Source organism: Podarcis raffonei, chromosome 1 (assembly GCF_027172205.1).
Source record: "Podarcis raffonei isolate rPodRaf1 chromosome 1, rPodRaf1.pri, whole genome shotgun sequence".
Lineage (NCBI taxonomy): Eukaryota > Metazoa > Chordata > Lepidosauria > Squamata > Lacertidae > Podarcis > Podarcis raffonei.
In genome coordinates, this window is record NC_070602.1 from 11,558,408 (window position 1) to 11,570,873 (window position 12,466).

Below are 12,466 nucleotides of genomic sequence, written 5' to 3' on the forward strand. Positions count from 1 at the left end.
GTGGCTGGGGCAACTCAATCAGATGGGCAGGGTATAAATAATAAAAGTATTATTATTATTATTATTATTATTATTATTATTAAGCAATAAGGGACAAGTGATAGGGATGCGGGTGGCGCTGTGGGTTAAACCACAGAGCCTAGGACTTGCCGATCAGAAGGTCGGCGGTTCGAATCCCCGCGATGGGGTGAGCTCCCGTTGCTCGGTCCCTGCTCCTGCCAACCTAGCAGTTCGAAAGCACCTCAAAGTGCAAGTAGATAAATAGGTACCGCTCTGGCGGGAAGGTAAACGGCGTTTCCGTGCGCTGCTCTGGTCAGAAGTGGCTCATTCATGCTGGCCACATGACCCGGAAGCTGTACGCTGGCTCCCACGGCCAATAAAGCGAGATGAGCACCGCAACCCCAGTCGGCCACTACTGGACCTAATGGTCAGGGGTCCCTTTACCTTTACCTTAAGGGACAAGCAATAGCAGGGATCTACCAACAGAATCCATACAGATCAATATGGCTAACTAGACCCAATAATATTTCCATACATGCAAGTGAATCTCACTGCAGTCAATCAAAGGCAAGCAACGACACCCTGAGCCCCCCTCAACCTTCTCTCACTGCCTATGTAAACCAATAAATGTATAGAAAGAGAACCTAACCAAATGACCCTGACACAAAAACCTCACGGATATACCAAGTTGGAAAAACGAAAAATTAGTTAATCACCCACTTTCTCCCCTCTATTCTCTCCTCGTACCCCTGGATACCATATTGCCTTTACACTGAACGTAACCAAAAGACTTTAATAATTTGAACAACAAAGAGAGACATTGCACGTTCTTTAGTATTTTGTGAAAATCTTCAATAGAAATTGTTTTAAAATAAAAAAAATAAAATGTCCAGCATTTTTTCAGGGCATCTCTCCATTCACTGCTTGAGACAATGTATAAGTGTTAAGTTGTGGGTGAACATATCAGACGACACAGCGATTCGTCAAACAGCTCTTGTTTATTCACTGGCCAGAACAGAACTGAACAGAAGGGTTCAGCCAGCCTGCTTATATAGAGCTCCACTAGAATGAAACAGTAACCATTTTCTGTAACTATCCAATCACTGAACGTCACTTTCGATCCCTTATTTGCATATGTGGACCTGAGTGAAAACTATCTACAGTATCCTCCTGCTGGCCCAGGGCGAGAACATCAGTACATAACAATAAGACTGAAATGATTGCTGGCATTTCCGAAGAGGATGGACCTTTTCTTCTCACAGGCTTCTTTCCCCTGCCACCACCACTGCTCAAGTCAACTGCACAATGCCTCCAAAGGGTTTGCCTCACCCTCTAAGCTCAGCCTTGGCATGAAGTTCCCATCCCATGCAATGAGCAATCATCCCACAAACGTCCACAAGGCAAGACGGTTCTCCGGACAGTGAAGAACTAAGGTCACCTCTCCTGAAAAGTTCTAAATGAGATTCTGAGGCTATTCTGCCACTTAGGACTTTGATAACCTTTGAGATTACATTAAAGGTGGGGGCCAAGCGAGAAAAAAGAGCAGGGAGGGGATCGGGTTGGGGGGGGAATAGTTCTCTAAAGAAATAATCACTTAGAAGCCAGCTAGCTAGCAGCAACCGCTCTGGACCTTGGCAGCATCTAAGGGATTAAGGGGCCATTGTTTCCCAGTCAATAAACCTTTACTACAGAAGCTTAATTTGGTGGGGCATTGTGTGGAAGAATTAATTCAATTCAGTCTCTCTCTCTCTCTTTTGACTTTTTAAAAGCTCTGGTGACTTAGTGGCAGGAGGCTGCTGTGACCCAACAAGGCTGAGTTTGTTGGGGGTTGGGTTTGAAAGAGCCGCATGTTGTTGACCAAGTTGGAAAAGAGTCTGAAGGGAGGGTAGGGGTTTAAGAAGTATGAGCTCTGCACTTTGGCAGTGGATGTGCCTCCCACAACATACTCAGGGTGGTTTTGAACGTTGCCTTGGCTGGATATGCGCCCTCAACGGAGTCAATGAGTAAAGTCAGGCCTGGTGCTGGAAGTCTCCAAGTTCAGTCACTGGCTGAGGGCCCCAGAGCTCAGAAAGAACCTTTGCTGGGGCCACCTAGGTGTACAACCACTCAGAGCAGAGGGAGCGGATGGCGCTGTTGTCTAAACCACAGAGCCTCTTGGGCTTGCTGATTGGAAGGTCGGCGGTTCGAATCCCCGCCATGCGATGAGCTCCCGTTGCTCTGTCCCAGCTCCTGCCAACCTAGCAGTTTGAAAACACACGAGTGCAAGTAGATAAATAGGTACCGCTGCGGCGGGAAGGTAAATGGCATTTTTGTGCGCTCTGGTTTCCGTCACGATGTCCTGTTGCGCCAGAAGCTGTTTAGTCCTGCTGGCCACATGACTCCAAAAGCTGTCTGTGGACAAATGCCAGCTCCATTGCCCTGAAACGAGATGAGCACTGCAACCCCACAGTCGCCTTTGACTGGACTTAACCATCCAGGGGTCCTTTACCTTTTTACCTTACAACCACTTACTACGCCTTTGAATGGGAGAATCATAGAACTGTAGAGTTGGAAGGGATCCCGAGGGTCATCTAGTCCAACCCTCTGCGATGCAGGAATCTCAGCTAAAGTATCCATGTCATCTAATCTCTGTTTGAAAACCTCCAAGGAAGGGAAGTCCACAACCTCCCCAGGGAGACCGTTCCACTGTTGAACAGCTCTTACTGTCAGAAGTTCTTCCTGATGTTTAGTCAGGAATCTCCTTTCTTGTAAATGACAAAACAACAGACAGTCATATTTATACATTCTTTTTTCTTTTTATTGTATTCATTGGTCCATTCGCCACAGGATTGTGACCTCCCCCTTCTTAATGCCCCTTGTGGCAGGTTCCCCACTGGATTTCCATCGTTCCCCCTGACTCCCCAATTAATAGACGAAGCAGTTGCACAGGGAAGGCAACTCTGAAGGAAGCAGCAGCCAAAATAGCAACAGCAGAAGCTGCAGCAGCAGGCAGATTAGAGGGCAGCAGCAGGCTGCGATCAAGCTGTTCTCCTTCTGTCTCCATTTTGAGCATGTTTATCGTACAACGTGCTCTGAAAAGCAAGCATGTTGAAATGCTGCAAGGAGGCCCATGAAGAGAAGCAACACGGACACGTGTCGGCCTAGATATCTGTCAGGCCTTCTTGTTGGCATCCATTTGTCTTGAGATGCAATGGAGTGCGCCTTTGGAGGTGAAATCAAAGTGCTGTGTTAGCAGCACCCAAGTGACCTCCCTGGGGTGCGAGCCTAGGCAGTGCGTATTGAGGTCCAGGGCTGCCCAGACGACAAGACTCACCTCTGGGACTCGCTGATGTGGTCCAATGGAAAGCAGAGCAAGACGTTTGGCACCAGCTTAGCTGCAGGAGTTGCCAGAAGGAGTTGGTATAAGCCGCCTTATACCAGCTGGGACCTTAGGTTCCTCCAGCTCAGTATTGTCTACAGTGGCTACCAATGGCTCTCCAGCTTTTCAAACAGGGGGAAATCCCCAGCCCTACCTGGAGATGCCAGGAATTGAACCAGAGGACTTGCGGGGAAATCAAATGCAGCACCTCTGAGCTACGGCCCTTCCCCCAGGAGTTGTGCCATAAATATATTTTCCCACATTTATCATGCTATTTTCGTGATATGCAAATGACATGAGAAGACTTGGTATACTTATTTGTATAACCTTATACAGTCCACGCAGGGCTGCCCTTGAAGCTGACCCAGAAACTCCAGTGGGTGCAGAATGCCGTGGCGAGGCTCCTTACAGGGTCCTTGACACGGGATCACCTTCAACCAGTGCTTTACCAACTGCACTGGCTCCCGGTGGAGTACAGGGTCAGGTTTAAGGTGCTGGTTTTGACCTTTAAAGCCCTTCGCGGCCTAGGACCCCACGTACCTACAGCACCGCCTCTCCTGGTATGCCCCACGGAGGACCTTGAGGTCCATAAATGACAACATTTTGGAGGTCCCAGGTCGCAAGGTGGTTAGATTGGTCTCAGCTAGGGCTCAGGGCCTTTTTAGTACTGGCCCCGACTTGGTGGAATGCTCTGTCATAAGAGACTAGGGCCCTGCAGGACTTGACATCTTTCCGCAGGGGCTGCAAGACAGAGCTGTTCCGCCTGGCCTTTGGTTTGGACTCAGTCTGACCCTTATGTTTCCCTCCCCTTATGGTTTTGATCTATGGGCTACATTTAAAATGAGGCTGCATTTTAAATTGCATTTTAACCTGTATTTTAAATTGGTTTTTTCCTATTATGTTTTTACTGTAATTTTACTGGTGTTAGCCACCCTCCTCTGGCAGGGGAGGGTGGGGTATAAATAAAATTTGTTGTTGTTGTTGTTGTTGTTTATAAAACCCAATTTTAAAAATCAAATAAAGAGTCTCCTGCAGCAAAAAAGAAAAAATAAAAGAAAAGAAAAAGAAAGAAAAGAAAAAAGACAGACACAAAGTCCATGTAAGCTTATGTCACAATAAAGTACAACTAGATTTTTTTTGGTACTCGTTAGGTAGAGTTGCCATATTTCAAGAAGTAAAAACCTGGACACAAACAATTTGTTGACTTCTTCTTCTTTTTAAAGAAAATTCCCAAGTTGGTAAGCTTTTCGGGGGGGGGACGCCACAATTTTTCGGTTATGTTGCCAAAAATCCAGGATGAACCCACTGCTTTTCGGGAATTCCGCCATTGAAATCCCGGTGAGGTTTGGGAAAACCCAGACATAAGGCAACCCTACGTTAGGGTATTTTGAAAACTAGAACCTTTCTTTTTAAAAAAATGAAAGAAAGCTGACATTCACAAGATGCTGTACTCCGCATCCAACCCTAAATTCCACACTCAAAATTGTTTAGCAATATTTTTGTGTGTGTATGCAGAATCAAGGCATGCACACAGATTGTGTTCTGAGCCATTGCAATCCTTAGCATAAACTGTGCCTGTCTAGGAAGTGGGGGAGGAGATTTCTTCTGTAAGAAGCAGAAGAAAGAAATTGCGGGGTGTGTTGTTGTTGTTTTATGCGCTACCCACATGGCAGCCAATGCTTAGGCCTGGTCTCCTGCCGTCTGACATAAAACACGCCTGCAAATATTAGCAAAGGTTTAAACAGGAGGCCCACTTAACAATCTGGGCCCCTGAATCACGCCGCCTGCTTTCGGCTGCTTAAGCATTCGATTTAACTTGAATGGGAGTGGTGAGGAAGGTTAAACAGGGCAAGAAAAGACTGCTGGGCTGGGCGGGCGGACAGAGCTGGAAGCTGCTGTGTTTGTGTGTTCATGCCTATGCTCTTTCCGCGGTTGGGACCGGAGTCACAAAAGGAGGTGTGAGTAATTTATGAGCGCCATTGTGCAACGGTCGACGTTAGGCTTGTCTGAACAACAGTTCAATGGCTTTTGAGCATGTTGGAAAGGAAGGTTTTTGGGGTTTTTTTGTAGGGGGGGTGGGTTTAAACCAAGATGCCCCTTTGAAAAAGGGTCCTGAAAACTTTTCAACTATCTTTTGTGGGAGTCCCCTGCTCCAATCTCATCAGCTTACAGAAACAGCCATATGGGACCAGGGAGAAAGCAGAAGGCAGAATTTACAGCCAGGCATAAAAGCGCAATTGAAACTTGAATAGGCATTTGGTCCTTGACTTTTCTTAGTGTTCTGTCTTCTAACTGGGAGAGGATATGAGTCTCTGCAACAGCTGCGTGACAGCTAGAAATCACTGGATCTTCAAGCTGGAGGGAAACTTCCAGCTGTTGGCAAACGGAGGGAGTGTGCACTAGGGGGTAGGTGAATCTGTCAATCTCAGTTTCTTTTTCCCCGTGTTCCGTAGTTACGCTCACTTATCCGCATTTCCACATCAGTTTGCATTAAAAGTAAAAAGTCCTTGTGAAAATTAGTCAGTATTTTAGTGCAGATTTATCTATTCAACTTTGCTTAAGGTGCACATTTTTATTTTATTTTTGCAAATCAGTTTCCCTTAGCAGAATGCATTTTTCTATGTCATTTTCACCAATATGTTCACACTTCACTCATGTATATGGGTTTTTGCACACATTGCCTGGCTGGAGAACTGCACAGCAAAATTCCTGTTTAGGGAAGTTTTTTATATTTTATTATGTTTTTATATCTGCTGGAAACCACCCAGATAGGGAGGGTGTAAATATCATCATCATCATTATTATCATTATTGTTAACCATATATATATATATATATATATATATATATATATATATATATATATATATATAGTTAAAGCTATGGTTTTCCCAGTAGTGATGTATGGAAGTGAGAGCTGGACCATAAAGAAGGCTGATCGCCGAAGAATTGATGCTTTTGAATTCTGGTGCTGGAGGAGACTCTTGAGAGCCCCATGGACTGCAAGAAGATCAAACCTCTCCATTCTGAAGGAAATCAGCCCTGAGTGCTCACTGGAAGGACAGATCGTGAAGCTGAGGCTCCAGTACTTTGGCCACCTCATGAGAAGAGAAGACTCCCTGGAGAAGACCCTGATGCTGGGAAAGATGGAGGGCACAAGGAGAAGGGGGCGACAGAGGACGAGATGGTTGGATAATGTTTTCGAGGTTACCAGCATGAGTTTGACCAAACTGCGGGAGGCAGTGGAGGACAGAGGTGCCTGGCGTTCTCTGGTCCATGGGGTCACGAAGAGTCGGACACGACTAAACGACTAAACAACAACAACAACAACAACAATATATATATATATATATATATATATATATATATATATATAGCCATTGGGAAATCTGAAGCAAGGTGTCATCAGGACACCAATGATACACAACTCTATTTCTCTATTACAGCCGTACCTTGGAAGTTCTTGAATGTTTTGGCTCCTGAACGATCGGAACCCAGAAGTGACTGTTCCAGTTTTGGAACGTTCTTTTGGAAGCCGAACGTCCGAAGGGGCTTCCGCGGCTTCCGATTAGCTGCAGGACCTTCCTGCAGCCAATCAGAATCCGCGCTTGGTTTCTGAACGTTTTGGAAGTCGAACGGACTTCCGGAACGGATTCCATTCGACTTCCAAGGTGCGACTGCACATCTTAGGGGAGTCTGGGCAAGCTCTGGACCAGTGTCTAGATGAGGATCAATAAATTGATCACGAACCCCAGAAAGACAGAGACCTTGTGGGTGGGTAGCCAAACATTGCTGTCCATGAATGTGGAGCGTGTCAAAAGCAGTTCGGAGCACCTTTGCCTCTCCACCTGAGTTTGGATTCTGGCCTAATCAGGATTTCCCTCATATGGGCATCATGTAAAGGTAAAGGTAAAGGGACCCCTGACTGTTAGGTCCCGTTGCAGACAACTCTGAGATTGCGGCACTCATCTCACTTTATTGGCTGAGGGAGCTGGTGTACAGCTTCCGGGTCATGTGGCCAGCATGACTAAGCCGCTTCTCGCAAACCAGAGCAGCGCATGGAAATGCCGTTTACCTTCCTGCTGGAGTGGTACCTATTTATCTACTTGCACTTTGACGTGCTTTTGAACTGCTAGGTTGGCAGGAGCAGGGACCGAGGAACGGGAGCTCACCCTGTCGTGGGGATTCGAACCGCCGACCTTCTGATCGGCAAGCCCTAGGCTCTGTGGTTTAACCCACAGCGCCACCCGTGTCCCCGTACATTAAGGTAAAGGTAAAGGGACCCCTGACCATTAGGTCCAGTCGTGGCTGACTCTGGGGTTGTGGTGCTCATCTCGCTTTATTGGCCGAGGGAGCCAGGGTACAGCTTCCGGGTCATGCGACCAGCATGACTAAGCCGCTTCTGGCGAACAGGCATGTACCATTAGGCTAATGGCCCATCGAGTCCAGAATCCTGTTCTCACATTGACTGACCACTTCACCACTTCACCACATTCCCCTACCCGCCTGCAGTTTTAAAAAAGAAAAACCCACCTGAAAATTTGAACACTGTTTGCACATGTTCCTCTTGGTATACACATTTATGTACACAATTTCCCCTAGTACATTCATTTCTCTGCAGATGAAGATGATGGATTTATCGGAGCTAGCCGACCTAACCGGATGAGTCCACGACCAGAAGGAGGAGGAATATCAGGAAGAATGGAATAAATTTAATGATTATTTAGTTAAATTTGTTAAGTTAAATTAACCAGAAATAGCTTGCAGATACCTAATAGGCTTAGGCTTTTGTTTATGTTAAGTGATGAATTAATATGTTTAATTATATAAGGTAAAGATTTAAGGGTGTTAATGTTTAAGTTAAATTTCATAAAAATTGGGATTTGGAAAACGGTTAAAAGGACATGCAATGAAATTCAACCAAGGGGAAGCGAGGAAGTCACTTAACAAAGTTAATAACTGTAATTTTCAATAAGGCTATGATTTATGTTTGTTATGTTTGTTTGTCTTGTGTGTTTGTTTGTTTGTTTGTTTGTTTATAATATTGTGAAAACCAATAATTTTTTTGAGAACATTCCTCCACGGTTGAGACCTTCTCCTCAAGGATACGGAGAATGCTAACAACCCATATCAAGATGCATTGCTGGGTTTACGTTTAAGCTAAACAAGCTATAGCTTAGAGCCCCACTCTCTTGGGGGCCCCCAAAAAATTAAAGGAAAAAACAACTGGATGTACATTTCCAAAACATAAGATAAAAAACAAATAAAATAAAACCTACATACACCAACAGTGTTTTGTGTTGTGTAGGCTCCTGTGATGTAATAATAATAATAATAATAATTTATTATTTATACCCCACCCATCTGGCTGAGTTTCCCCAGCCACTCTGGGCGGCTCCCAATCAGTGTTAAAAACAGTACAGCGTTACATATTAAAAACTTCCCTGAACCTTAAGATGTCTTCTGAATGTCAGGTAATTATTTATCTCTTTGACATCTGATGGGAGGGCGTTCCACAGGGCGGGCGCCACTACCGAGAAGGCCCTCTGTCTGGTTCCCTGTAGCCTCACTTCTCGCAATGAGGGAACCGCCAGAAGGCCCTCGGCGCTGGATCTCATGTAAGTCATGGGCCCCACCTGCTAGCCTGCTCCCTAAAATATCACTGGTTGGTTCATTTCTATATATAGGGTGCCTACATTTTGCAAGTGCAAATGGCTTTAGATACCTATTAGATCTGTAAATTACCATATAGCATATATTCAACACAAAAACAAAGGACAGCTGGACATATAAAGGGCCCCATTACCTTCAGTAGCTGAGGGCCTCATCAAACCTAAATCCGGCCCTGGATTTGGGGCATCACATGGCAGGACAGAGCCTCAAACAAAGATGTGCTCTCCCAAGATAACACATTCCCAGCATGTTTGCACTCCTTTCTCAGCAACATCTACGCTGGCTTCATCATGTTCCACAGAATGGAAGATGGCAGGAGTCCCAAGTTTGTGCTCTATGGAGAGGTGGCTTCAGGCACCAGAGCCAGTATGGTGTAGTGGTTAAGAGCGGTAGACTAGTTATAACCAGAAACAGGGAAGGGATTTGGATGTTTATTTATGATATGTTTGATCTTAGGTATGTTTGTATAAGCCAATTTTTGACCAGATAGTCATATTTTGGTCAAATTGCCCAAGATGACAACTGCACAAGAATAAAAAGCAAGGGATTTAAAAATGGGAGGGGGAACTTCTGAAAATAGCACACTTTTTCCTTACTCCACCCATAAAGGGACAGTACTTTTTGGGGTTAAGAGCGGTGGGGTTAAGAGCGGTGGACTCGTAATCTGGTGAACTGGGTTCGCGTCTCCGCTCCTCCACATGCAGCTGCTGGGTGACCTTGAGCTAGTCACACTTCTCTGAAGTCTCTCAGCCCCACTCACCTCACAGAGTGTTTGTTGTGGGGGAGGAAGGGAAAGGAGAATGTTAGCTGCTTTGAGACTCCTTCGGGTAGTGATAAAGTGGGATATCAAATCCAAACTCTTCTTCTTCTTCTTCAACTCCGTGTTGCAAATATGTCTGCAAAAGTGACAGGTAGGCTGGCAAGATCAACCCTGCCATGCAGGCATCCCTTGCAGACGACCGCAGTGCCTGGAGACAAGCAGCCAGGTTGGGCATCCATAGCAGTGAGCAGAGGAGGAATGAACACTGGGAGGAGCTCAGGGAGAAGAAATGCCATAGTGCAATGGCATCAGCAAAACCGGGCCCCTTCCTCTGCCCCAGCTGCAACAAAACATGTCTCTCCCGTATCAGTCTCTACACCCACAACAGGTGCTGTAAGTCTCCAATGGTTTGACTTGACCCTCAAAGGAGCACTCATGAGACGGACAGATTTCTCCAAGCAACTTCTCTCTGATACAATGCAATTTTGCATAGTATTTTCAGTAATACAGTGGTACCTCGGGTTAAGAACTTAATTCGTTCTGGAGGTCCGTTCTTAACCTGAAACTGTTCTTAACCTGAGACACCACTTTAGCTAATGGGGCCTCCTGGTGCCGCCGCCGCTCAATTTCTGTTCTCATCCTGAAGTAAAGTTCTTAACCCGAGGTACTATTTCTGGGTTAGTGGAGTCTGTAACCTGAAGCGTCTGTAACCCGAGGTACCACTGTATGTGCATTTCTGTATGCATTCTTTGGGTAGAGATCAGCATCCAAAAATTTGGAGAACTGCAGATTTTAGAAGAAAGCTGTGTTTGGGTTCATGTAGCTCCCGTTGCTTGGTCCCTGCTCCTGCCAACCTAGCAGTTCGAAAGCGCGTCAAAGTGCAAGTAGATAAATAGGTACCGCTCCAGCGGGAAGGTAAACAGCGTTACCGTGTGCTGCTCTGGTTCGCCAGAAGCGGCTTAGTCATGCTGGCCACATGACCCGGAAGCTGTACGCCGGCTCCCTCGGCCAATAAAGCGAGATGAGCGCAAAAACCCCAGAGTCGGTCATGACTGGACCTAATGGTCAGGGGTCCCTTTACCTTTATTGTGTGAACTGGGTAGGTTCAGTTCAGATAAATATGCAAACTCAACAAATCTCTCCTCCATCCCTAGTTCACACCTTGTAGCAAAATCAAGCTGCGTACAGAATGTACAAACAAGCACATAAATATACACATAGAGATAAAAACCATGCTTTAGCTTCTGAATAAAAAATAATTGTATGCTTTGTTAGGGAGGGAAAACAGTCATTTTGCAACCTCGTTAACTTTCATTTTCAACAGCAAAAGGGTTAAATGTGGTAATTTAAAATACTAGATTTATGAAACATTTGGCATTTTCAACTCTTCCTAATTGCCCTTTTCTTTCCTTTCCTTTTGCTGGCTGCTGCACTTTTCAAAATAATGTGCAGAACATTTTAATTGTTCCTACATCCTGAAAATGATAGTCGTATTAGATGAGATGTTCCCACTGTGATTCCCGTTATCAATTTATTTTTATTTCATTCCGTGTATATTGGCACAAGGGGTTGATCGCTGCTATCTAAACTGCATATATCAATTTTTAATTGGCAAGGCCAGAACAGCTTTAGCCCCTGAGCATCAGACAGTTGGGGCTGTGAGCTTGAAAGCTCCAGATTGGACCAGGAAGTATAGTTCTCCTGTCGGTTTCCTGTTTCCAATACCTGAAGCTACTGCAGTAGCTCCCATGATGACGTGTACAAACACACCGTTTGCAAGGAAAACTTGTTGTTGTTGTTTAGCCGTTTAGTCGTGTCCGACTCTTTGTGACCCCATGGACCAGAGCACGCCAGGCACTCCTGTCTTCCACTGCTTCCCACAGTTTGGTCAAACTCATGTTCTTAGCTTTGAGAACACTGTCCAACCATCTCGTCCTCTGTCGTCCCCTTCTCCTTGTGCCCTCCATCTTTCCCAACATCAGGGTCTTTTCCAGGGAGTCTTCTCTTCTCATGAGGTGGCCAAAGTATTGGAGCCTCAGCTTCACGATCTGTCCTTCCAGTGAGCACTCAGGGCTGATTTCCTTCAGAATGGATAGGTTTGATCTTCTTGCAGTCCATGGGACTCTCAAGAGTCTCCTCCAGCATCGTAATTCAAAAGCATCAATTCTTCGGCGATCAGGCTTCTTTATGGTCCAGCTTTCCAGCAAGGAACACTATTGTTCACTATTGTTCTCCAATAATTTTTCTCCAAATAATATTCCCCACTTGTTGAACTAAATATAGTGTATCGTTTGTGTATGGAATGCTTTGTTATGCTACTCTGGAGCAGAATACAGTCCTTGCACATGTTTGTATGAATTCCTTGGCCGAGCAGCTCCTAACACCCTTTAAGCCACATTAGCAATTCAACTGTGATAGCAGAGACAATCGAAACTTAACTAAGTTGAGTGCAGGGCCGCAAATAATCATTTTAATGGGGGAGTCAGCTGCTGGGAGCAGATGTCTGACCTGCCCACTGTTCAAAGGGGAGGGGCAGCTTAACTGGAACATGGCCCCAGTCACACACTATTAAAGGGATGATCTATGGCGCTTGGAAGATAAACCTCAACAAAGAGACAATAGCAGCGATGGCCTCTGTAGCCTCATTGCTGGCATGTTTTCTGGTCAGACTGCGGC

General features: G+C 45.5%; 1 long non-coding RNA gene across 1 annotated transcript; it reads left to right on the forward strand.

Annotated features, from left to right (window-relative positions):
- The first annotated feature begins 5,086 nt into the window (after nucleotides 1-5,086).
- Nucleotides 5,087-8,417, forward strand: LOC128402383 (uncharacterized). Its single transcript, XR_008327668.1, has 2 exons — nucleotides 5,087-5,764; nucleotides 7,979-8,417. It is a non-coding gene; the product is annotated as an uncharacterized LOC128402383 (long non-coding RNA).
- Nucleotides 8,418-12,466: the final 4,049 nt, after the last annotated feature.